Here is a 25492-nt window from a genome sequence, read left to right on the forward strand (position 1 = left end):
AGGATTTTTTTTATAAAAATAGTTCCTGATAGGACAAGTGGGTTCCTGATAGGACACTGGATTTACCAGCTCAGTTATACATGATGACAAAGTTAATTAATTGCAGAGTCAGACTCTTGGTCAGGCATGTACCTCTATTGTGAGATAGGAGGGGGCACCCACAAGAAGAAGCACAGGGATTTTAATGGAGAACCAGAGCCATGGATGTCAAGATAAAATGTGAGCCATTGACAAATCCCCAGCGATATGAAACAGCATTCTGGGCTACCCATTGGAGCTAGAATAAGGTCTCTACATCTCTGTCTCTCTTCTCTCTCTGTCTCTATCTCTATCATCTGTCTGCCTGTCTGTTTCTATGTCTGCCTGTCTGCCGTCTCTCTGTCTCTGTCTCTCTCTCTCTCTGTGTATGAGAGATAGAGATAGAGAGAGCACATATGGAGGCCAGGTTGATGTTGGGTGTCTTCTGTTGCTCTCCACCTTAGTTGCAAGACAGCACCTTCCACGGACGTGATGGGTCCGCTAGTGCTGCTGACCAATGAGCCACAAGGTCTGCCTGACTCTGCCTTCAACCTCCAGTGCAAGCACACACCTGTAAGTAGTTTTACTACTGGTCCTGGGATCTGAACCTCAGACCCTTGGGCTTGCACAGCAGGCACTTTGCTCTCTGGACCATCTTTCAGCTCCTAGAATGAGGTTTGGGCCAATATGACCAGAATTTCTAGGGTGGAGTTACCCCAGTTGTCACCCACACTTTTGCAAAGTGAATACATTCCAATTAATTTGTTATTGGAATTTTGGCTACCCAAACGCTCAGTTCAGAAGACGCTTAGTCCAGAGTCCGAACCCTTGTCAAGTACAATTTCTGTCAGGGCTTTAAGTGATGCAGTGTGTTGAGACATGAAATTTTCAGTTATCTGTTCTCCTGCCAATATTAAAAAAATAGACAGGAGAAGAAAATAACCACAAAGACATTTAATCAGTTACATGGATGGGGTTTATTTCCCCACATTGGGTAATGTTTTTCAAAAAGTCCTTGGAGAATTTAAGCTGAATTAATATTTGTCAATTCAAAGCCACATAACAGCAGTTTCAGCCTGTTACAAAACCCAGTCTCATGGCACAGGAGTGAGAAATCAATTTGTCACCAAAATTTCATTTGTTTATGACCCAAACAAACGGAAAAGCAGGGTTGGAGAGTATGGCAATGTGGCGAGGAGTGAGTTTTTGGCTTGCATTTCCCCTTAGTAATTGAAGGGTTGGATGAGAGCTGTTTCTAATTGTAAAAGCCAAATCCACGACTGTGGTAGGGAAACACATCTGAACTCGCTGCTGGCAGTCGCTGTATTTGAACGTGGGGTGAGAGGAAGACTCCACTTTGGACAATAATTCAGTTTCTAATTCATGAGTTCGGGGCGGGGGTTCTTTTTTTTTCAGATATTCCTTTTCCTTTCTGCTTTTTCTTTTTATTAGATGATATCATTTTTATTGGGACCAACAAGGACAAATGAGTACACAGGGATTATCTGTGCTTAAAAGGCAGCATTTCTGGATGTGTATTTTGGGTTGAAGTATTACAAGACAAACTGAAAAAAAAAATCAGTAAATTTGGTTCAAGTCTGTACTTTACTTCTTACCTGCTGTGGGGTGTTGGGAAGTCACTGAACTTCCCAAATTCTCTCCCGTCAACCCATTGCATAGAGATAACAGTACACATCCCAGCTCAAGGTCCAGAATTGAGATAAACTATCACCTCTTTCCTTTCTACAGAGCACTCCCCGCTGCATTCTCATTGCATTTACTAATGCACAGGTTATATCATAGGCAGGCTTGTTTTTAAAAGGTCTGTATATACAAATAAGAAAGAAACTCTCCAATACAGAGCGCATTCAGTATTGGAGCCGTATGAATACGGTGCCCAGCATGCAGTGTCTGGTCAACAACGTACACTTGTTGGAAAGACAAATTTTGCTCTGGGAGGAAAACACCAGGAGGACAATGTGCTGTAACCTGGTGGTTCAGCTTGACTTTCGGGGTCTGTAGTTCCGGTCCCCATGTCATGAATATATGCCATTTGTAGTTGTGCAACCTTGGGGGAGCTCATCAGCCACTTAGGGCCTCCACGTTCCCCTTGCCATAGGTCATAGTGCTTGACTTGAAGTTACGGGAATTTAAAAGCATCATCCCTGTGAAGTAACTGACCCAGGGTCTGTGTTCACTGTCACCTGTTAACTATGAGTTTCTAGTGATTTAGTGCTCAAACTCATCTCTCCGAGCTGGCATGGATTAAAAAGAAATTGATGTCATAAGAAGAGGATATGACAAAAGTTTTCTGTCATGTCACACAAAATACCATCTCCTAGTAATTTAGGTTTGCCACATGGCTGTGTTCGCACGTTTACATTCTGGGGAGGAGGAGACACGTGGAACAAAGACTTTAATAGCAGGATTCTCGCTGTCTGAGTGCAGGGCACTAAGTGCCAGTCAGGGTGAGGCTAGCCAAGGTGAAGCGGCTGAGGAATCATTTTTGAACATCATAGGTTGCTGGGACTCGGCATGGGATCATTGCTCTGGGAGCAGTGAAGTGTTGTTGAGGCCACAGGCTAACAGGGGGGAAAGATAAGGACGGGTGTCCTGAGTGTCTGTGTCCTTAGCAGGATGCTCAGCCCTAGATGACCCTTGCTGCCTGAGATCCATGGAAACCCCAGTAGACAAAGGAGATTATGGTAGTAGAACAAGAAACACAGGGGGCTAACATTTATTGGCATTCTCTAGTTACTTGGCTTGTTAAAAAAGTTACTGCTTCATTGAGTTTTTAAAACAATCATCACATGGGTATTATGTTTACTGAATAAAGACCTGAGGCTGAGGAATGCTGAGAAACTCACTAAAGAGTCCTTAGCAAGGTTGGTCCAGATGGAAGTAGACCCTCTCTGACTCTGAGGAATTGGTGGGAGTCTGACCTGGCGGAGGGCTGCTCAGCACTGAGATGGGAGAGGCCCACATGGAGTAGCAGCAGCAAATCGGGGGTGGGGTGGGGGAAGGTGGGGGGCTGTCCCTGAACCAACTGCCTGTTCACGGGGGCTCTTGCGTGCTTCTTAGCATCTGAACTGGGCAGAGCCCAAAGAGAAGGACATAGAGGCTGATAGAGAAGCAGTGTCTGGGAATGGCCTCTGACCTGCCCTGGCTTGAAATGTTGTGTTGCCCCCCTACCCTCCCCCCACCCCCCCATCCCTCCTCCCGGTGCTTATATAGACAGCCTTCCTAAGTGATACTTTGTGAATGTTCCTAGCTCTTTACTTGACAAATTGTTTCTAGCTGTCTCCTAAGGTGTCAGGTTTTGTGGTCTAGCATGCAATCTTCTCCAGTGAATGAGGAGTCCCACAGACACCATTTTCCCTTATTACCCAATGTCTTGTCATTCACGTAGTTGTTCCTTGCTGCTGAAGATCTGAGCCAGGGGAGTGGGTTTTGGTAATGACTGGGTTGGTTTTAAAATCCTCAGCTGCTTTCTCTTATAATGACTGTTTTGTTTTGTCTCATGACCTCCTGAATATGTGCCATGCACCCATGCTTCCCATAGAGGGAAGCAAAACTGGCCGCAGAGACTCCAAAGCAAGGCCACTGACCCTCGGCTTGGAAGAGTGGGAAGAGGTGGAGGAGATGTGGGCTGAGAATGACTGTGTCCCAGCCTGTCGACCCTGGAGAAGGCCGAGAGGTGACGCATGCATTAGGAGTGGTTTCCCAGGGCTGACATGTCACAGAAGCTGTCCACTTGGGACACACAGGTGTGTAAGAAGCCACATCTAATGAGCATGGGAAGGGAAGAGACTTATACAGGGGATGCCCTTATGGTGGCCTCCGCGGTCATATTGGAATAGATTCCAGTAGTGTTTATGTGAACTGCACAGAGGAGACTTATGCTGTGAAACTTAGATTAGAAAACAGTGTGGAGGATAAATACAGTTTGGAGGGGCATGGGTTCTGGATCTAGTCTGCATCCAAACCCAGAGGAGTACTTAGGGGGCATGGGTTCTGGATCTAGTCTGCACCCACACCTGCTTCTAATGCTTTTTGGCTCTGCTTTGTCTTAGAAAATTTATCTAAACTCCTAAGTTTTAGTTTCTTCAAACAACGATGTTTGGAAGACTGAATAATTTTGTAAGTTCTCCTTAGGATCCTGCCTGGCACTTTGGAAGGACTATTGAGTGCATCCATATCAGCATCATTACTCTAATGGATAAACACTTTATATCAGTATTATAATAGAGACCTCAAAACTTGGAAGATTGACTTGTCAAATCAACCAGTTTACCCCGGTGCCCATTGTGCATAACACTTCCTATCTATAAAGAATGAGGGAAGTAAATCACAAATTCTGACCATTAGATCTAGGCTTGAAAGCCCTAATAGCCACAGCAGCTCAATTTTGGAAAAGTCTTTTGTCCATCAGTCTCAATTTTCTTTCCTCTTCTTTACAAGGAAATTGTAGAATTAGATCTAGGTTGGCAAGTGTGTGTGTGTGAGCTAGCTGATAATCTGCCTCCTGTGACCAGGGAAGGCATAGCTAATAGATATCAGCACATTTCCCTGCCATTTGTCATTTGGATCAACACTGCAGGCCAGGATGTCATCATCCATTGGTTAGTGTTGGCAAAGAAAACAAAACTGATTTCCCACCTGTTTACTGTGTGTTCTCTGTGGTCCCGTCTCCTCTCCCACGTTTGGGATTTAATGACTTAGAGGTGAGAGGATGGGTTAGAGGTTGATTTTTGTAGACCTAATATGGTTGCCCTGGGATGAGTCCAGAAGGCCAAAGGAGATAGAAGAACTTTCTTTAAAGTCAGGGTAGTTTAATCTCTCTCCCGAGGGTCTCCCATGTCAGTGTTGCTACGAGATCTGATTAAATCATATGGTCATTAGTTAAGCATGTCAGTTAAACATGTGTCTGGAGACTAGAGTTCAGGCCTGAAGCCTGGGTTTCCTGCTTCCAGTTTTAACGTCCTGCCCGGTCACTGCAGCCACTATCCAGGGCTCTCTTGTTATGAACCAAATCATCCCCAAGTCTATTGGCTAGAAGTGGCTGGGACTTATTTGTAACAAGCCTGTAGAAGTTCAGCATTTGGCTGTCTCTGAGGGTCTTGTACAGATGGGTGTGTGCTAACTGAAGGGTCAGTTGGAGGCATTGCTTGAAGCTTTGCTCAGCTGGCATGGCTGTACAGTAGTACCTCTGTTTCTATGTGGTCTTTCAGTCTGGGCTTCACAGTGACCTCAAGGCAGATTTTCTCAAAGATCGAGTTGTAGGGTATGGATGCGTATTGAGCTCCTGATTGTGAAACACCTGTTGGCATCACATTGGCCAAAGCAAATCACATGACCAAATCCAGGCTGCCCCATGGGAGATGGTTGTAGTAGTGTGTGTGTGCGCCAGGAGAAGTGATTCACTGGGGATTGTCACTGCTGTAACCATCTACCCTATGACAGTTTATCACTGTCACTTTTTTACCTGGCTAGGGAAAAGTGCAGCATGGTAACAATGATTGGGCTTAAGTTTCCACACGGAAGCCAAATTTTAACAGAAAAATATATCAATGATATATAGTAATAGAGATTGTATAGTGCTTTGCACATGACAGATCTCTAACAAATAATATCAAATGAATGACTTGATAAACGAATTAAACTACCAGTAAAGAGTTTGCAATGTCACCCAGGAGAATAATACAAACTGAGGTTCTTTGCAAAGTGCTTACTATAAAAGTATAGTTCTTCATAGACCCTATATAAGTATACAAAGTCTTAAATGTTTGGGGCACAGCTTAGATTTTTTCCACTGCGCTCAGACACAGTGTAGTCCCTTATTACATCTCACTGGTGCTTTATACAAAACACATTTTGAATTCTTATTTACTTGGTAAAGGACTTAGCTACAGTGCCATAGACTAAAGTGACACTTCTTCCTTGCCAAGTGTTTATTTCAGGTAGAGACTGCTTTCTGCTACCAGAAGAAAAGAAAAAGCAGAAACCAAGTAAATAGCAACACTGTACAATGTTCCCATCCTTCCACGATTCTTTTATTTAAATGGAGGTCATGAGAAGAAGAGGAAAACCTAGTATTGGGGAAGTCTGAATGCTCAGAATTCCTTGTCCCGGATGTTGCGCAGACTTGCTTTAGGGAAAGATTGACTGCATTTGGTTTCAGGTAGCAATAACCATTTTGCCTTGTATCTGGAGGTGTTTGATGGTACTAGGGATAGATTCTTGAGGTCCTTAAAACAGATTGCTTTGCAAGAGCAGGGCTGGTTTCTATCCTGTGAATTGAAAGCAAATCTATTTAGAATAATAGTCCATGGCTCACAACTTTCCCTGGCTTCTGTTGCGTGAACTATTGATGCTTTAATCAGATAGTTTTGACCAGAAACAGACCACCTTGGGCCTGGGTTTGTGGCAACATACTTTTTATTTATACCTCAGAATTAAAAATGGGGACTCAAGCTTATTTGTGCAAAAGAGTTAAAAATGTGGTGATGTGGATGTCTTTGAGAGAAAAGCGTGCATTCTGAGGATTTGGGTGCCAAATTCTCTTCTGCCCCTCCTGTTGCTGGCGTTTGATTCTTTCCCTCTGGTTCTGGAGCCCTCTGGAGCACTCACTCCTGTTGTCCTAATTTCCAGTGAACTGTTCCTGCTTGTCTGAGACTGACGGGCAGCAATACCCGAGAGCAGAAGCAGAGTGTGCTGGAGCAAGTCCCTGCCTTTGCCTGCTTTGTTGGCTATAATAAAATACCTTAGGCTGGACGTCATAAACCACAGAAATGTGCCCTTCAATTCTGGAGGCTGCGAAGCCTGAGGTCAGGTGTGAGTGGGCTTGGTATCAGGTGAGGGTCATTCTCAGCTTCACATCTAGCACTTTCTAGTTGTGTCTCCAAACGGGAGAAAGGACAAACATGCGTTCTCGGGCCTGGTTTTACAAGACACTAATTGCACTCATTAGGGCTTCCCATAATCTAGGTAAATCCTAAAGCTCCCATCCCTTACCACAACCACACTGGAGATCAGCTTTCAACCTACCAAGTTTGGAGATAGACAGCATTGAGACAGACAGCGCAGTGGCGGCATTGAGCAGGTCTTGAAGGGAGAATTTTGAAAACTCCCATACCTTCTGTCAGGGCTCATTTGAGTCCCTTGGAAATTTCTTCTCTTGGGAATCTTATACCCATTGGAATGGACTAAAATTGCTTCCTCTGAAGAGCATAAAGCACAGCATGAATCTCAGCCATACTCAGGGAGAAAGGTTTTGTGGGGTTGTCAGATCTTCAGGGACCTGTTTGGGAACCAAAGCTCTCCAGCTTCCACACTCTTCAGGAATCAAACGCCCACTTGTGTGTGAGAGCATCGAACCCAAGGCCTCTGTCACCTGAGAGAGATGGTGTTCTTCTGTTTGAAGTGTTGATGTTGAGTTCATGCATATGCAAGGAGCGAAGTCCTCATGCTCATATTATTGATATCATATATGAGTCTATATTTTCCTTGTGAATTCTGTTTAAAAAACAAAACCAAAACATCCAGGCTCTCCCACTACTGACTTGAAAATGGAAAGAAAGTGCTGATCCTGCTGGAACACACACACACACACACACACACACACACACACACACACACACACACGCCTTTTTTCTTTTTGTGGTTATTTGGTTCTTAGGTAAGACTAGAGCCAAGATGCACTATCTAGAGGACTAGATGAAATGTAGCAGCTGTTGGGCGATGGGGATAAACAGACACGCGAAACACAGTTTTTGATCTTTTGATTCTGCCAATTTTGCGAGCAAAATTATATGTTAGAATCCCTGTATGCCCTTGTCATTAAGTTTGTAAGAAGGAAGCTGACCTACTCGCTAGTCTGAAGTCAAGTGACTAGTTAGGACAGCAGCCTTTTCCTCTTCCCGCCTCCACTCACCACACTGATCACACCCGCAGCTCACATTTTCCGAGCACCATGTGTTAGGTTCTGACTATGTGTTAGGCACCATGCCAGGACTCTCCTCAGTTGGGCTCATCACACCCCCGGGCATTTTTTGTTATGAACATTCCCAGTTTCCAGATGGGGCATGTGAGGGTGAACTTAACTAGCCTGGGTTCGTGCACCTGATCAGTGTTGAGTGTTACATCATCTTCATCAATGTATCAGCATCAGCATTCTGACCTACTTCAGAGGACAACATTTGATCAGGCTTAATTATCAGATATAATTGATAAGGGGAGTGGAGTACCTAAAACATTTTTGTAACCTGTTTGCTTGGTCCCTGTTTCTTTTCCCATTTGAATCTCTCTCTCTCTCTCTCTCTCTCTCTCTCTCTCTCTCTCTCTCTCTCTCTCTCTCTCTCTCTCTCTGATATTGGGGATAGAATTCAAAGTCTTGGTCACACTAAGCAAGCATGACATTGAGCTATGCCCCAGAACCAATGGGTAATAAGAGTTCTGAGACAGAGGCAACCCTGAGGAAGAAGGAGACACATGATAGGTTGACAGCCAGTGTGATAATCAATGACCGAGCACCTGTGTTAACCTCTAGGGGGAAACTGATAATAGCAAGCTGCAACCCTCCTGTGTTTAGTACATTCAACATATCATTTGCGTGGGGATTACAATCTGAATCTTCTTAGGCACCCTGTTTCCAACACAGCAGCAGGCATCATGTCACCGAGTGTCTGCCCCTGCTGCATAATCTGTGGATCAGCCAGGGGATCTTTATACTATGTCTGTTCCAAATATGCTCCCACATCCGCCTCCACATCAGGAAGCAGCCTCAGCTCTCTGTTGTTCAGTGAAGGTGTGACAATGTAAGTGTATCTGGATATTGAGGAAGATGCCGGAAACGGGGCTGGATTGGGAGGGCAGGGTGAGGACCTTTATTGTGTAACAAGCTGAAGGCACCAAGGAGGCTGCATTTGTTGTGAGTTAAAAGGTTTATACAAAGATTTTGTGAGTAATGTCTAAGATTTTAATAGGGTAATTAATCTTTCTAAGTGTTAGTGCCAGATTTGGGGATCAGCTATTATCCCTGGCTGCAGAGAAGCCCTTTGTGTGTTGCTATGAACAGGGATCAGAGAAGAGAATACTCAGGTTGCCAAACAAAGATACGGCCCCAGCTAGGTTGTTCAGGGTTCTAAATGCATTTTCTGTGCCTTTATAAGAAAGAAGCCCTATTCCAAGGGGCTATCATCGCCTTTTAATAGCCACTGAGTCGAAGAATATAAAGAATATAAATATACAAACATTTTGGGCTTTTTGTACCTTAGTGACACTTGTTTTTATTTTTAAAATAATACTAAGCATATTCATTTGAAGCTGTATTTTAAGCTGGAAAACATAATTTAATAGGCTCACGGGAATAAGAGTAAAAGGTTCTCCTTTGATTCCATCCAAAGTTGGACCTGTTTCTTCTTCCTTAATCTAAATTTAGTGAAAATGGCCAACCCTCCCAGCAAGGCACTGGAAATTGAATGAGACTTGGCTAGAGCCTATTGAAATAGTCATTAGAAACAGATAGCTTATTTTGTCCAAATATATATATATATACATATATATATATACATACACACATATATACATATATACACATGTACACTATATTTCATATAATATCTGCACATGCATACTATATACATATACAAAATACACATATAGACACACATGCACACATATAGATACACAAGAAAAAAATTCAAAACCATATAAAAACCCTTATGAATGATACCCTGTAAAAACCCTTATGAATGACACACCCTGCAAAAACCCTTATGAATGGCACTGTTGAGGCCCAAGGAACGGATGGATGGCTTTGCTCTGGTTTTACTTGCTTAAGGCATTCCTTGGCTCTAAGAATTTCTCCCTTTTAATTTAATTTCATTTCATTTTTAAAGTCATGTTTATTAATTAAAAATCAGAATATAATTATGTTACTCCCTCTACTTCCCTGGTCTTCCTCCAACCCCCTATATGTACCCACTTTATCCCCTTTCAAATTCACGATCTCTTTTTCTTCTATTGTTATTGTTACACATGTGAATAAATGTATAAATATACAATTACAGCATTTAGGGTTGCTTGTATGTATATGATTTCAGGGCTGGCCATTTGGTTTTGTATAACCAGTTAAAAGGCTCATCCCTGAAATGACTAATCCTCCCTCTCTCAGCAGCCATTAGTTGCCTATAGATCTTTGCCCAGGGTTGGGTCCCATGAGATTGCCCTTCATAATGGCATGTCTATTGATATTGCAATTGTTCAGATCCTGCCCAGGCAGCTATATTTTTGATGCATCATGGGTGCAGCTTCCCTGTCATTTCTAGAACACATGATCTCACATTAGCCTTCCCGGTCCTTTGAGTTGAGTTGGAGATTTGTCTATTTGTTTATTGTGTATTGACCAGCTATGATCTTCTGTGACGGCCTCCATCTGCTCCAGAGAGAAGCTTCTTTGGTGAGGGATGAGAGCTACCCTTATCTGTAGCTAGAGTTTTCCGGCCTTGCCCACAGTCAGGACAAATCTCTGTCACCCGCCAGTCCCACAGCCGCTCAGACCCAACCAAGTAAACACAGAGACTTATATTGCTTACAAACTGTATGGCCGTGGCAGGCTTCTTGTTAACTGTTCTTATATCTTAAAGTAACGCATTTCTACAAATCTATACCTTGCCACGTAGCTCGTGGCTTACCAGCATCTTCACATGCTGCTTGTCCTGGCAGTGGCTGGCAGCGTCTCCTTCTGCCTTCCTGTTCTTTTATTTCTCCTCTGTTAGTCCCGCCTATACTTCCTGCCTAGCCACGACCAATCAGGTTTTATTTATTGACCAATCAGAGCAACTTGACATACAGACCATCCCCCAGTACAGCCAAGTGCAGACCATCTCAGACACCTGCACTCAGGCCCATGGTCCTAATCATCCTCTATGCAAACCTGCTGGGTAACGCCACAAGGAACCCAAGAAGGGCTCCCACAGGACATACATTAACATCCCACAGCACTTATCTGGGGGTATGAGGATGGGAATTTAGATTGCACTTGGGAATTATGCTGGTTTAGTCAGTGGTGGTTGAAGGTTCTCTAAGCTCCCTGACCTTACTAGTCCTGGGTTGTTAGCTAGATTCTCAATAACAGGAATGATTTCCCTTCTGTTGAATTGCTGTATGTGAAATTGGATACATGTTGGTACTGCCAAGATTTTTATTTTTATTATTTTTAAAATTCTGTGTATATGTGTGTCTGTGTGTGGTTATGTACACATGAGTAGAAATGTTGGCGGAGTGCAGAAGAGCCTTGGAGTCTCTAAAACTGGAGTTACAATGGGTGGTTGTGAGCCACTACATATGGGTGCTGGGAACGAAACTCAGGTTCTCTGTAAGAGCAATATGAGCTCTTAACTCTGAACCATCTCTCCGTCCTCCTATTTTTATTTTTTGAGAAAAGATCTCACATAACCCAGGCTGGTCTTGAACCAGATATAAAGCAAGGATGACCTCTAACTCCTGAGACCTCCAAGTGCTGGAGTTATGGGTGTGTGCCACCAAAGATGGCTGGTTAATTATTAAGATATTAATAATTCATAGGCATGGCTAAAGGTCAGAATATGTAAGGGATAGGTACCCTTAAATGCAAATATTAAAGTGAATTGAAAGAACTTTTTTTAGTAAAAAAATTTTTTTTTTTGTGTGTGTGTGTGTGTGTGTGTTTTTTTTTTGGCCTTAAAAAAGAGATCTTAGCCGGACAGTGGTGGCTCATGCCTTTAATCCCAGCACTTGGGAGGTAGAGGCAGGAGGAACTCTGTGAGCTTGAGGCCTGTCTGGTTTACAGAATGAGTTCCAGGACAGGCTCCAAAGCTACACAGAGAAACCCTGTCTCAAAACAACAACAAACAAACAAACAAATAAAAAAAAGAGAGAGAGAGAGATCTTAAGCTGGGCAGTGGCTCACGCCTTTAATTCCACCATTTGGGAAGCAGAGGCAGGTGGATCTCTGAGTTTAAGGCCAACCTGGTCTACAGATCAAGTTCCAGGACAGCCAGAGCTACTGAGAGAAATTCTGTCTTGAAAAACAAAAACAAAAACAAACAAACAAAAAAGGATTGTGAGAATATACTTCTAATTTAATTTGGAAACTTCCCTTGTTCTTAATTTTAAGCCCATTGTCTTGGCCAAATTGATCTACTTAGAAATATTTACTTATTTAATTGTTTTTAATCTCAGAGGCTGCCCATCATGTAAAATTTGGGGAGCATTCTCCACATAGGGTTTTAAATGTTGACCCACTCTCTTACAGATTTATTCATCACTGATTCTGTTCATGGCTTTGGTTCCTGGCAAGTGGCAGAGAGCTTTGCACACGTGTGTTAGACACATATGCTCAAGGATCAATGGAGTGGATACTGCTCCTGTATCCAAACTCACAATTAGAGGTGATCAAGTGCGGAGTCTGGTACCACTAACAAGAAGCATCAGTTCCTTTTTGGTGAGGTAGCCTAGATGCCAGAACTCTTTGTAGCTCCTCTCAGCTAGTTCCTCTTTCTCCCAGCTTCCTCCCTTCCTTCCCTCCTTCTGGCAATCCTCCATAACCCCCTTCCTTCTTGCCTTTTTTTTTTTTTACTTTTCTAATTCCTTTCCCTCTTGACTCTTTTCTTGCTTGATATTTTTAATATGTATATTATATAGTTTACACATAATTACTACAAAATTATATATTTATAAATAAAGATAGCAAAAGGTCTGATTCTTGAAACAAGGGATGTAATTCTAAGTGGGTGACTATCTTTAAATATACACAACTAAGTAAGGTGTGAGGGAATAATTTATAAACTACTAAATTACCAGTGAGTAATTTCATGAAGAGAAATAACAATTTTATTTTGCTACCCGTGCATGTCATCATATATTCACATAAAGGCATGTGACTGTTTATTCTCAAATCCATGCTCCTACTTGAGAAAGGGCATTGGAGACTCTTTAGTTTGTCAATTTACAAATGATGAGATGGAAGCCCCAGGAAATTAGACTGTGTTCTTAGGGCTGCCAAAGTCCATTCGTCAGAGCAGTGCACAGAACCTTCTAAAGCCCCCCTTCCCTTCACAGGTTTATGCACTGGCTTTCCTTGCCCTTGCGCTGCCTGGTTTTGAAAATTAAAAGCCTGTAGGAACATACAATAATGTAAGTGCTGTGATCACCAATGAGCAAATCTTCTGTTTGGTAGTGATGGTCATTTTGTCATATTGGTCCTATTCCTCCACATTTCCCTTGCTTCATGTAAAGATACATATATGCACACATTTACATATGCACATTTATATAAAGCTTCTTTTCAATTTTCTCTAAATTATTTGAAAAGAAGTTGTGAATACAACCCTTTAAATAGCTCAGGATATACCTTCTAAGAACCGAGGTATTCTTCTGTGTTAAATATAGTAAATTACCTCAGGCAAGAACTTCAGTGTCAAGTCAATATTATCATATAGTGTCAAGCTTTTTAATCTTATTTATCAAGTTCTTCGGTGGGCTGAGTGAGGGTCACACTCTGCATTTGTTTGGCATGTCTATTTAGTTTATTTAATCTAGAATAATTCTCCCACCAGATTTTTAAGGCCTTTTTATTACATGGTCATTTTGGAAGAATCAAGCACAATTGTCTTGTTGAATTTGATTTGTCTGATGTTTCTCTGCATGAAGACTCAATCATGTTTAAAGATAAGACAACCATATTGGCAATTCCATTCTACTATCACATCTGTTGCAGTGATAAATACCCATATGTAACAACAATTTAAGGAAAAGAAGCCATGGATTTGAATGAGGGCAAGTGAGCGGGTACATGGGAAGGACTGGAGGGAGGAAAAGGAAGGGGTAGTTATATTATAATCTCTCTCTCTATGTAATTCTCAATATATAGGAAACGATGCAATCATATTCTAATCTATATGTATCTATATGTATATATATATTACACACATATGTAACATAGGGGATGAAAGGGTTTATTTAGCTTAGACATCCAAGTTTCAGTCCCTGTATCTGGGAAGTGAAGACAGCAACTCAAGCAGCTCGTCCCATTACATTCAGTCAAGAGTAAAGAGAGAATACAAACATTCTTGCTTGTAGGACAGCAACAGGCATCTAATATTAAATTGGCCCATTAGTAATAGCAAGACTAACATCTACAGACCTCTCTAATGAGCCTCTGTGAATGAATACATGGAAAGAGCATGAAAAACAGAAAAAAATATCATTTTATGTGTTCGAGATATGTATGTATGTATGTGTATATATCAATCAATCAATCAATCTATCTATCTATATTTGAAAAAGCTTTACTAATCTGACAGACAAAACATTAAGAAAGTATTTGTCCAATTTACATGTATTGGGAGATTATGAAAGCAAAAACCTGGATATATTACTTCTTTTACATATGATTTACATCCTCTTAAAATGTATCTTTTGAAGTTTGATGGCTTAACTACCAAATTTCATGTACTTGATAATTTTACTTTTAGACAGAGAGTCAGACTGGCCTTGAACTTGTTAGCCCAGGCTAGCTTCCAACTGCAGTCTTTTTGCTTCAGCTTCCCAGGTTCTGGAATTACAGGTGTGTGCACCAACGTGCCTAGATTTTAAATAGAAGTTAAAGTTTCTCTTAACTAGAAAGCAGATAAAACCTGTGTGTTTCTTGTATTTGTTTTTCCTTGTTGTGCCTTCTTACTTGACTCTACCTCGTTTCCATCTTCTCTATCAGACAAGGAACCAGTAAGCTGGAAGAACAAAACTAACATGATCAAATTCATCCTAAACCCCAAAGGTGAGGAGCACGTTGCTTTCAATTGAGCAGAACTATTCATCATTTGATAATGAGATTTGGAAAGTAATGAATGAGTTTGGAGATATGATCACAGTCAATATGTCTAATTTCTGAAGAAGAAGAAGAAGACACTTTAAACAAAGGCTGAAACTGAATTCTATGCTTATTATACCAGTAATCTGATGGACTGTGGCAAAATTTGAGGGGAATGGTTTATGGGACTTTTCACAGAAAATAGCAGTAATAAGTTAGAACACTAGTGCATCAAAAACATCAACTGTTGTCAAACTAAATGTTTCCATATGGGTTATTAGAATGAAGGATGGAAAGAAACCTGTGACCAGACTCTTATTTCAGCAGGATGTTCACTGGAAACTTCTGTAATATTCCTGTAGGAAAGCTGGGGAAGTTTGAGCTGGGTGATAATCCTGTTAGGCAGATTAAGAACTGGTTAAACAGCTCACACAATGGGGTGCTGATTGATGGGAGTTCCAGTTGTATTCAACAGGGCTCCAGCGTAAGCTAGGGCTTAATGAACTCTTTTCTAATTACTGGGATAAAGAGATCAAAGCCTTCTTATCAAATGTGTCCAAATTCCAAACTGGGAGCCTTAATAGATATGGTGGATGAGGGAATCCTGTTCTAAAATATCTCAGTTGATGGAAATCAACTGAGTATAGACATGCATGCAAAGTATAATGAATTTGATGAGCTATAAATAGAAACCTTTATACAGGCAAAATAACTCTGCATTATCTGAGATATTCAAGCAAGGAAGAGTATGATGGGTTCTTTAGAGAAACACAGAAGCCACAGAACACACACACACACACACACACACACACACACACACACACACACACACGCATTTCTTTATGCTATTTTAGGGGCTGAAATCAGACAGCCTGGAAATTCTGGCAGGAATCAGCATTGCAGTCTTGAGTCTCAAGGTTCTCTGGAGGCATGATTCCTTCCTCTTCTGAGGATGTCAGTCTTAGAGTGCTCAGCTGTCTGAATGTGGTTCACTCACAATACGGAGGATAATTTGCATCACTCAAAGTCTATCCTCTATAAGATCTAGGATAGCATTTGGCTAAAGAGTTGGGTGCTCTAGAGCTAAGGTGACACATAATATCACCCATCCCAGTGCTCTTCAAGAACAGCACACTCCAGTGATAGAATTAAATCCAGATTATTAATGGTTGGCATTTACTCTTTGCTCAAATCAGACTGTGTATTTTGGGTTCTGTTTTGGCAGCACAGTTAATGAAGACTAAGAAGTGAGGTAACTGGGATGGTGAACATCTTAGAATACACAGCACATGAATAGCTGGAGAAACTATACTCCTTCTTAGAATGGGGACACATACAGACACATACATACTTCTACTAGTTAGACCTCTTTGAAGAACATTATATATATATAATTTATATATATTATATTATATATTATAATATATTATATATAATGTATATAATTATAATATATTATTATATTATATATATTGTATTAATAACATTAATATTATATAATATATATTATATATATAATTTATTGAGACAGATTTGCACAGAATTTGTTGGCCTGGAGCTCTGTGCAGATCAACCTGGTCTCAAGCCTGAGGTCATCTTCCTACCGCAGCCTCCCAAGCACCAGAGTTATAGTTGTGTGGCACCTCACCCAGGTAGTCAGTGGAAAAGACTCATGCAGGAGTAGACTAAGGATGAGACTCAAATGACAGCCAGTTTGAAATCATGCCACGGGATCCTTCTTTGATTCTTTCTTTTATTTGTTTTCATTTTAAGAAAAAAACAAAACCAACCAAGCCTCCCCCCCCCCAAAAAAAAAAATCTCTCTATGAGGTGGCATTTGAAACTTTGAACTTGTAACATTGTAAAACTAATAGTTCACAGCAGGAAAATGAATTCTCATTCTTAAGGATCCTATGAAAATATTGAAGTTATCAGACTCACAGTGTCATTCATGATGTCCAAGTGGCACTGATTCCCAGGATGCAAGGATCATTCAAGACACAAATCAAGAAGCATGACATAGAACATTAACAAACTGGACAGAAGCCCATTATTGTCTCAATCAATGTAGACAAATATTTGACAAAACCCAACATCCTTTATGGTAAATATCTGTCATTAAATTGGTTGCAGGACATGTATGTCTCAACCAAATCATGTACCACAAGTTCACAGCTAATGTGGTAGTCAGTAGTGAAAAGCCTAAGATGAAGCATAAGCCAGAAATGCTCAGGTTTCCCGACTGTGTTCACCATAAAACTAGAGATCAGGAACAGAACAACATGGCAGGTAAAAGGTTGTTCTGTGTTTCCTGTAGCATTTCCTTATACTAACAATGAGGTGCCCAAAGAAGAAGTTAAGAAAAGCAATGCCATGTACAATAGTATGAAAATGTCCATGAATAAATTTAACCAAGAACATGAAACATAAATTCAACCAAGAACATGAAATAAAATCATGAAAACCTATAAAACACTGATTTCAAATCAAACAAGGCAAAAAATGAGAAGATATTCCACATTCATGAATTAAAAGAATTAATATTGTCAAAACATTCATTTTCCTCAAGACTATCTACAGAGTCAATGCAATCTCTATCAAAATCCCAATGATTTTTCATAGATTAGAAGAAACTTTAAATTCACAGAAGTCCCCAAGTAGATAAAACAATTTTGAACAAAAAAGTAAAAAAAAAAATTTGAAGAATTGATTACAAAGTTATGATAGTATAAAGCACTTGATACTGACACAAATGTGGAAATATGGACCAACAGAATAGAAGAGAATGTCCCCAAATAAGTCCTCTTATCTATAGTTGACTGATTGTCAACAAAAGCACCAGGAATACACATGGGAAAAACAGTTTCTTCAATAAACGATCCTAGGAAACTGGGTACTCACCTGCAAAAAGATAAAATTAGACCCTTACTTCCCTTTGTGTAGGAGAACTGGCTAAAAGTCAATTGAAGAGTTAAATGCAAAACTGAAGCTGCAAAACTACTAGAAGAAGACACAGGAAGAAAGCTTCCTGGCATTGGTCTTGTCAAAGATTTAAAATGATTTCTAAGGTATAGGCAGCAGAAGCAAATGCACAGACAGGATCAGAGCCAGCTGAAAAGCAGAAGAGCCACAGAAACAATGGGCAAGCAAGCCACCCACAAAGCAAGAGAAAATGGGTGCCAGCCAGCTGTGCTGCCGTAACAGGCAGTATCCAGAACACACCAGGAAAACTCAACAGCAAGAAAACAACCTGTTTTAAAATAGGCAAAAGTCTTGAACAGACACTATTTAAAAATGTTTTAATGTGTGTGTGTGTGTATGTTTGTTCTATTGTGTGTGCACATATGTGTGTGTACATGTTTGCATGTGTGTGTGCATGTCTGTGGCGTGTGTGTTTGTGTGCTTCCATGTGTGTGCATGTGTATGTGGAGGCCAGATCACAACCTCCGATGTGATCCTCAGGAATAGCTACTATCTCAGTTACGTTCCTATTTCTGTGATCAAGTACCCTGACAAAGGCAACCTCAGAGAGAAAGTTTGGCTTATTCTGGTTTATAGTTTCACAGTTTTACAATCCATCATGGTGGGGAAGATCTGGCAGCAGGAGTGTGGCCTGGCTCATCACATTGCATTGGAAGTCAGGAAGCAGAGGGAACAGGAAGTGGAATCAGGTTATAGAAACTTGAATGAGAATGACCTCCAAAGCTCATACATTTGAATATTAGGCCCCGGTTGGTGGAACTGTTTGGGAAGGACATGGAGGTGTGGCCTTGCTGCAATAGGTGTGTCACTGGCTTTAAGTTTTTTTTTTCCCTGTGTTTTTGAGATAGGATTTCTCTTTGTAGTTTTGGAGCCTTTCCTAGAACTTGCTCTGTAGCCCAGGTTGGCCTCAAACTCACAGAGATCTGCCTGCCTCTGCCTCCTGAGATTAAAGGCTGGGATTAAAGGCGTGTGCCACCACCACCTGGCAGCTTTGAGGTTTTAAAAGACCCACGCCATTCTCAATGCTCTTCTCTCTGCCTCTTACTCATGGATCAAGATGTGAGCTTTCAACTGTTCCTGCTGCTGTGACTTTGCTCTGTCATCATGGACTCTAACCCTCTGCACCTGTGAGTCCAGATTAAATGTTTTCATTTGTAAGGTGCCTCAGTTAGGTGTCTTATCACAGTAATAGAAAACTAACTAAAACACACCTTATGTCTTGCCCCCAAGTGATGTACCTACTCCATTAAGGCTGTACCAAAGTTTTCACATTTTCCCTAAGAATATCAGCTGGGTTCAAAATCATGAGTCTAGGGGGAATATGCGCACGCGCAAACACACACACACACACACACACACACACACACACACACACACACACAGCACATTTTTCTGATAAGTTTTGGATATTGGCTTATTAACAGATATGTATCTTGCTTCAAATCATAACAGCTATCCACCTCTTTTAAGACAGTCTCTTAGTGACCAGTAACTACATTAGGTTGTCTGGCTAGCAAGCTCAAGGATCCTCTTGTCTCTGTCCCTCAGTGCTGGGATTAAAAGTGTATGTCATATACTATTTAAATTGTTTTATTAGATGGTACTCACTATACAAAGCAATGGGTTACATCATAAATTTTGTTACATTTATATCATATACAGTGGTGATATTCATCTCTTCCCATTATTCTTTCCTGTCTCCAATCATCTTTTATGAAAAAAAAAATTAACATCACAAATCATCAGGGAAATAAAAATTAAGGCACAATAAGATATGTACTGTTAGGATAGCTTTTACCGAAAAATAAACAAACAGAAAAACCAACAACTGGCAGGTGTTGGCAAAGATGTGGAGAAAGGTTCTCTTGTATACTGTTGGTGTGAATATGAATTAAGGTAGCCATTATGGAAAACAATACAGCAGTTCCTTAAAAAATTTTAAAAGAGAACTCCAATGTGATTCAGTAATTTCACTTCCTGTTATACTTCCAAAAGAAATGAAATTAATATGTTGAAGAGATCTGTACTCCAATGTGTATTGCAACATGGTTCAGAACACCAAAGACAAGGTGTCTATCAGTGAGTCAGTGAACGAGTGGAAAGAGAAAAGTCAGAGTATATACACAATAGGATATCATTCAGTCTTAAAAAGAAGAAACTTCTGCCATTTCCAACACTGTATATGGAACTGGAGAGTATTAGGTTAAATTAAAATAAGCAAGGGGCAGAAAGACAAATGACACACTTATATGTGGATAACCTTGACCTCAGAAGCAGAATAGAATGGTAACCAGGAACTGGGGGATGAGGCAGGAATGGGGAAATATTACACAAATGTTCCAGAGTTTCAGGAAGACAAGAAGAACAAGTTCTAGAGATTGTATTGTGCAGGACAGGGAGCTACAGTTAATACATTGTAGATTTGAAAACTTTTGAGAGATATTACATGTTATCATAAATCAAAATAAACATGTATAGTTTGTTGGAATCATTCCATTGTATTGTACCCATTAAGTACATCATAAATACAAATTATATTTATAATTTAAAAATATCAGAAGCATCTTTTATTGATTTGGCTTGGAGCAAATGCACTGTTGGAAAGTAAGTATTGGGACAGGAAATTGTTATTTCTTGTCAGGTCTTATCCATATGTTCATTCAAGATGCCTGAATACCAATGCCGGTAGCACTCATATGGGATAAGAGCAAGGAAGGTGTAGTACCATGGGAAGCTTAGATCAGAAGCAGAGAGATGGATAGCTCTGGCTAGAACAACACAACATGGCTCACTACAGTGGACTTGAATGGTATTTTTCCGACGTTTGTAGGATGGTGATGTTTGAGAAAAGATAATTTTTCTGTGTACATCCAAAAGGAAATGTCTTAGTTATTTTTCCATTACTGTGATAAGAAACCATGACCAAGGCAACTTACAGGAGAAATAGTTTATTAGAGGATTACAGTTTCAGAGGCTGAGTACATGACCATCATGGTGGGGAACCTGATAGCAGGCAGGTAGGCAGGCATGGCACTAGAGCAGTAGATGATCTATAGGCAGGAGGCAGGGAGAGAGAGAGAGAGAGAGAGAGAGAGAGAGAGAGAGAGAGAGAGAGAGAGAGAAGCAGGGATGGTGTGTTGAAACTCAAAGCACATCCCTAGTGACATACTTCCTCTAACAAGGCCATGTCTCCTAATCCTTCCCAAACAGTTCCACCAACTGTAGAATAAACATTCAAATGTATGAGCTTATGGGGGCCATTTGCATTCAAACCACCACAGGAAAAACACACATCAATGTGTAGAAATGAAAGGAGAAACAGATTTTGCTTTTGTGTATGGAGCTGTTTCCTCATAGAGCATTTGTATGTGGTGTTATTTAAATACTCTGCCCTGAGTATTTAAGAAGAAAATGAGTCTATGGACAAAAGGCTCAGCTGGTAAAATACTCTCTGTATATGCATATGGACCTGATTCTGGATTCTTAGCAACATTGTTTATTTAAAAAAACGTGTGTGTGTGTGTGTGTGTGTGTGTGTGTGTGTGTGTGTGTGTGTAGTCCTAGCTCTGAGGAGATGAAGACAGTAGGTTTCTGGAGATTTGCTGGCCCATGAATCTCACTGAATCAGTGAGTTCCAGGTTCAGTGAGAGACCCTGTCTTAAACAGTGAGGTGAAAAGTGATACAGGAAGACATTGAGTCTTGACTTCTGCACATACAGGCATCTATTCATACACCACACAAACAGATGACGATTAGAAACGATTAGTTCCATCTTGCATTTAAGAATTATCTCAATACATTAGGCAATCTTTTGTTTTTTATTACTTAATTATTCTCTCCTCTCTATACATGCATACCATTGTGCACAATTTTGAGGTTATTAAGTCACCTAAGAGAGAAATGCAGTCCATCCAGTTGGCTGTTTTGAAATTGTTTCTTCTGTGTTTGCTGAATCAACTCCACATTTCCAGTTCTTGTTAATACAGCTTTACCTCTTTACCTAAGATATAAAGTAGTTTCATGTGTGGCATGGACGATTTAACGCTGATTTGGGGGAAGAATGGAGACATATGGACAGAGTGCACTTTATCCCTGTGTGCACATTACTTATACAAATGGAGAGAATATTCAATTCCTACTTTATATTTCAGTCCTAGTACCAAACAGTGAGAGAACGTAGACTATAAGGAAGACATAACACTAAAGGGAAACCCTCAAAGATAATTCCATCATCCATAACACTAAGCATTTCCTGACATTATGACTAATAAAACTCAGCTAAAAACACTTTCTAAATATTTTTATGTGCAAAAAAATAGAAAAAATGTAATAAAATAATGGCTGTTATTTCAAACTATGGCTGTAAAATGCCCCAGGGACAGAAGTGCCTAATTATGAAATAAAAATAACTTTTGTGTCCCTCAGGCAATGTTTTCAAACTATTGCTCTCTCTAATATTGTCAATGCAATCAGTTCATTTTCACAGAAGAAATGAAAAGTACTTGGGTGTTCACTCAGTGTGTAGGACAGGGCTGTGTCTTGAATTAAGACCAGAATGGTGTATTAAAATGTTAATGTAAAATGAGTCTACCAGAATTGTAGATGAGAGAAACACTCCTATCAGTAATTGGTATTGTCTGACAAAACTGTTCCTGGGGAGATGCAACACACACACACACACACACACACACACACACACACACACACACACACACACAACTCACCCCACATAGGGAGCCCACAATAGATCAAAGTATGGATACCACCAAAGTTGAACTTGGTGAACCATGAGTTTCATTGGGGTTACTTACAGAAACATGGTCAAGGGATTACTTATGGAAGGAAGGACTCAAAGACAGCTGCATCGCCAAACCCCACCTCAGCATGGTTACAGATCACAAAGCTGGGAACATGGAACACAATCATAGCCTTCAGACAGCTCAAAAATCAAGGAGAAAATCCCTTTCAAATGACTTAGTTCTAAACTTCTAGGCAGCTTTGCAGGTTTTTTGCTTCTTTGGGGCAGCTGGTCTGGTCTCAGCTTCTTTTCAGAGTCTTCTTTGCAGTTTTTATTGTTTACTCCGGGCGGGAGGGGGCCTAATGAATCTGCTCAGTTTCAGGAACTTCCTTAAGCTATTTTGAGTTGTTTACCTTCCTGTTTAAGTAGCTTCCCTGCAGAATGGAATGCTTCAATCTTGGAGGAAACTGTTATATAACAATTGGCTAGTAGTTTCCTTGAACTATGTATTTTTGTTTTCTGGCAGGTGAGTGAAGAATTATGAATTCAAGGAAGGGCTGGATGACTTTTGGTGCAAGTTTTTTCTATCAAGGTATTTCTATGCCATTTTTCTGCTTGACCAGTCTCATGTCATGTAAAAAAATGTCTTTGCCTGTTCAGAAATACAAAGGGTTGAAAAATATCTAATGGGTGAAGGAATGCGGCGTGTGTATGTGTGTGGTATCAAGTGGTTTTTGATGTTTTTTCCTGAGATATTTAATCCTATAGGGAAATTATTCTAGAATTCTAAAGATCATTATGAAGGCAAATATTTTACATATATTTTACATATTGCCATGTGGAATTTATTCCACCTGGATTCTTTTAAATGACATTTATGTCTAATTATTTAAAAATTAAAGGTAATTTTTTATTAATGATAAATTTATTTTTAATTTAATTTTTAAAGTATCATTCAATTATCATTAATTTTAAAATACTGTATTATTCTTTCTACTTGAAAGGCAAGCAGTGCTCTTCACCATTGGAGAGTGAAATGGGTGCACCCGGCATCTAGACTTAACACCACCTTTGGGTTTGAAGGCTGCACTTTCTATGTGGTTTCCATCAGTTGACTTTGTAGCTATGTCAATGTGTTCTTAGAAGGTCAGTCAGAGATCTGGAAGGAAATCAGGTAATTCGAGCAGGGTTTCGCCAAAACAATTTACAATAATGTATTCAAGCTTGTAGACAAACCACAAGGAGCAATCCAGAATGACTGAGGGAATTCCAAGTTCTGGAGCTTGAGTGACAGGTGGTGGTGAGCTGCATGTGGGTGCTGGCACCTGGATTTAGGTCCCCCGTGAGAGCAGCATGTGCTCTTAGCCACCTAAACATCTCTCTAGCTCTAAAGAGCATTCTTAGAGCGCAAACTGGTTGTGATATTTCTTTTTAAAGGACACAAAGTTGGACTGGTGATGAAAGCAGAATGGACCTGGGAATGCTGGGGGAGGGGTGTGAATGTGATCAAAACAAGCTGTGTGACATTCTCAAAGGGAATCCTGTTGAAGAGAGGGGAGAGGAATTGTAGGAGTCAGGAAGGTCAAGGTCATGACAGGGGAGCCCACAGAGACTGCTGACCCAAGCTCCTGGGAACTCACTGACTCTGGACTAACAGCTAGGGAGCTTGCATGAGACCGACCTAGGGGCTCTGCACGTGTGTTTTAGTTGTGTAGCTTGGTCTGTTTGTGGGGCTCCTAGCAGTGGGATCAGGACCTGTCCTTGGTGATTGAGCTGGCTTTTGTGAACTATTTCCCATGCTGGGTTGCTTTGCCCAGCCTTGATGCAGGGAGAGGAGCTTGGTCCTGCCTCAGCTTGATGTGCCAGGCTTTGTTGACTCCCTATCTGAAGGCAGATGGAGGAGGAGTAGATGGCGGGTGTAGATGGGAGGTGAGGTGAGGGAACAGGAGGAGAGGAAGGAGGGAAAACTGTGGTCAGTATGTAAAAATGAAAAAATACCAGACAGAGCAGCTTATGAGAGGAAATCCTAGGGCTGGAGAGATGGCTCAGTGATTAAGATCATGGGCTGCTCTTGCAGAGGACCCAGGTTCAATTCCCAGCAGCAATATGACAGTTCACAACTATCTGTAACTTCAGTCCCAGGGAATCTGACAACTTCTGGCCTCTATGGGCAGTGCACACATGTGATGTACAGACATACACATAGTAAGATATTCATGCACATAGAAGTAAAATATATCTTTTTTTGAAAGAGGAGAAATATTTATTTTGTTTCATGGTTTCAGGTCCATCATGGTGGGAGAGGCATGGTGGCCGGAGCATGGGATGCCTGGTCACATTGCAGCAAGCAGCAGGCAGAGACAAGAATCAAAGGTGGGTATAACCTTCAAGGCTGTCTTCCAAAGATCCACCTCTGTGAGCCAGACTCCACATCCCAAAGATCCCACACACTCGCAAAGCAGCGCCACTAGCTAGGACCAAGTGTGTAAACACACGCCATTGTGGAGGATATTTCGGACTTAAATGCCAGGACACACGCGGTGTTCACTCTAGTTTTCACCCACATCATCTTTCCTTCTCGCTTGCCTACTTTTTCTTGTTTTCTGTTTGTTTTTTGAGACAGGGGCTGACTAGGCAGCCCAGTCCCCTTGAGTCCTGGCATTACAAACAAGCACTACCACAGGCAGCTCTCATTTAATTTAAATCTTAAACCCGGGGGAAATTGTTTGGATTCACTCCATGGCTTCAAGAGACTCACAGCTGATCCCCTGTAACACATAAATGTTTTAAAAGCCAAGAGGACTCTTTCCTATCAAAACATTCTGAGTCTTGAGTGGATAGGAGCTACACAGCTTCCAGTTGCCACCATTAATCAAAGAGTTACCAGTCTCCCCAGACAAAT

This window comes from Peromyscus maniculatus, chromosome 5 (assembly GCF_049852395.1).
Source record: "Peromyscus maniculatus bairdii isolate BWxNUB_F1_BW_parent chromosome 5, HU_Pman_BW_mat_3.1, whole genome shotgun sequence".
Taxonomy (NCBI): domain Eukaryota; kingdom Metazoa; phylum Chordata; class Mammalia; order Rodentia; family Cricetidae; genus Peromyscus; species Peromyscus maniculatus.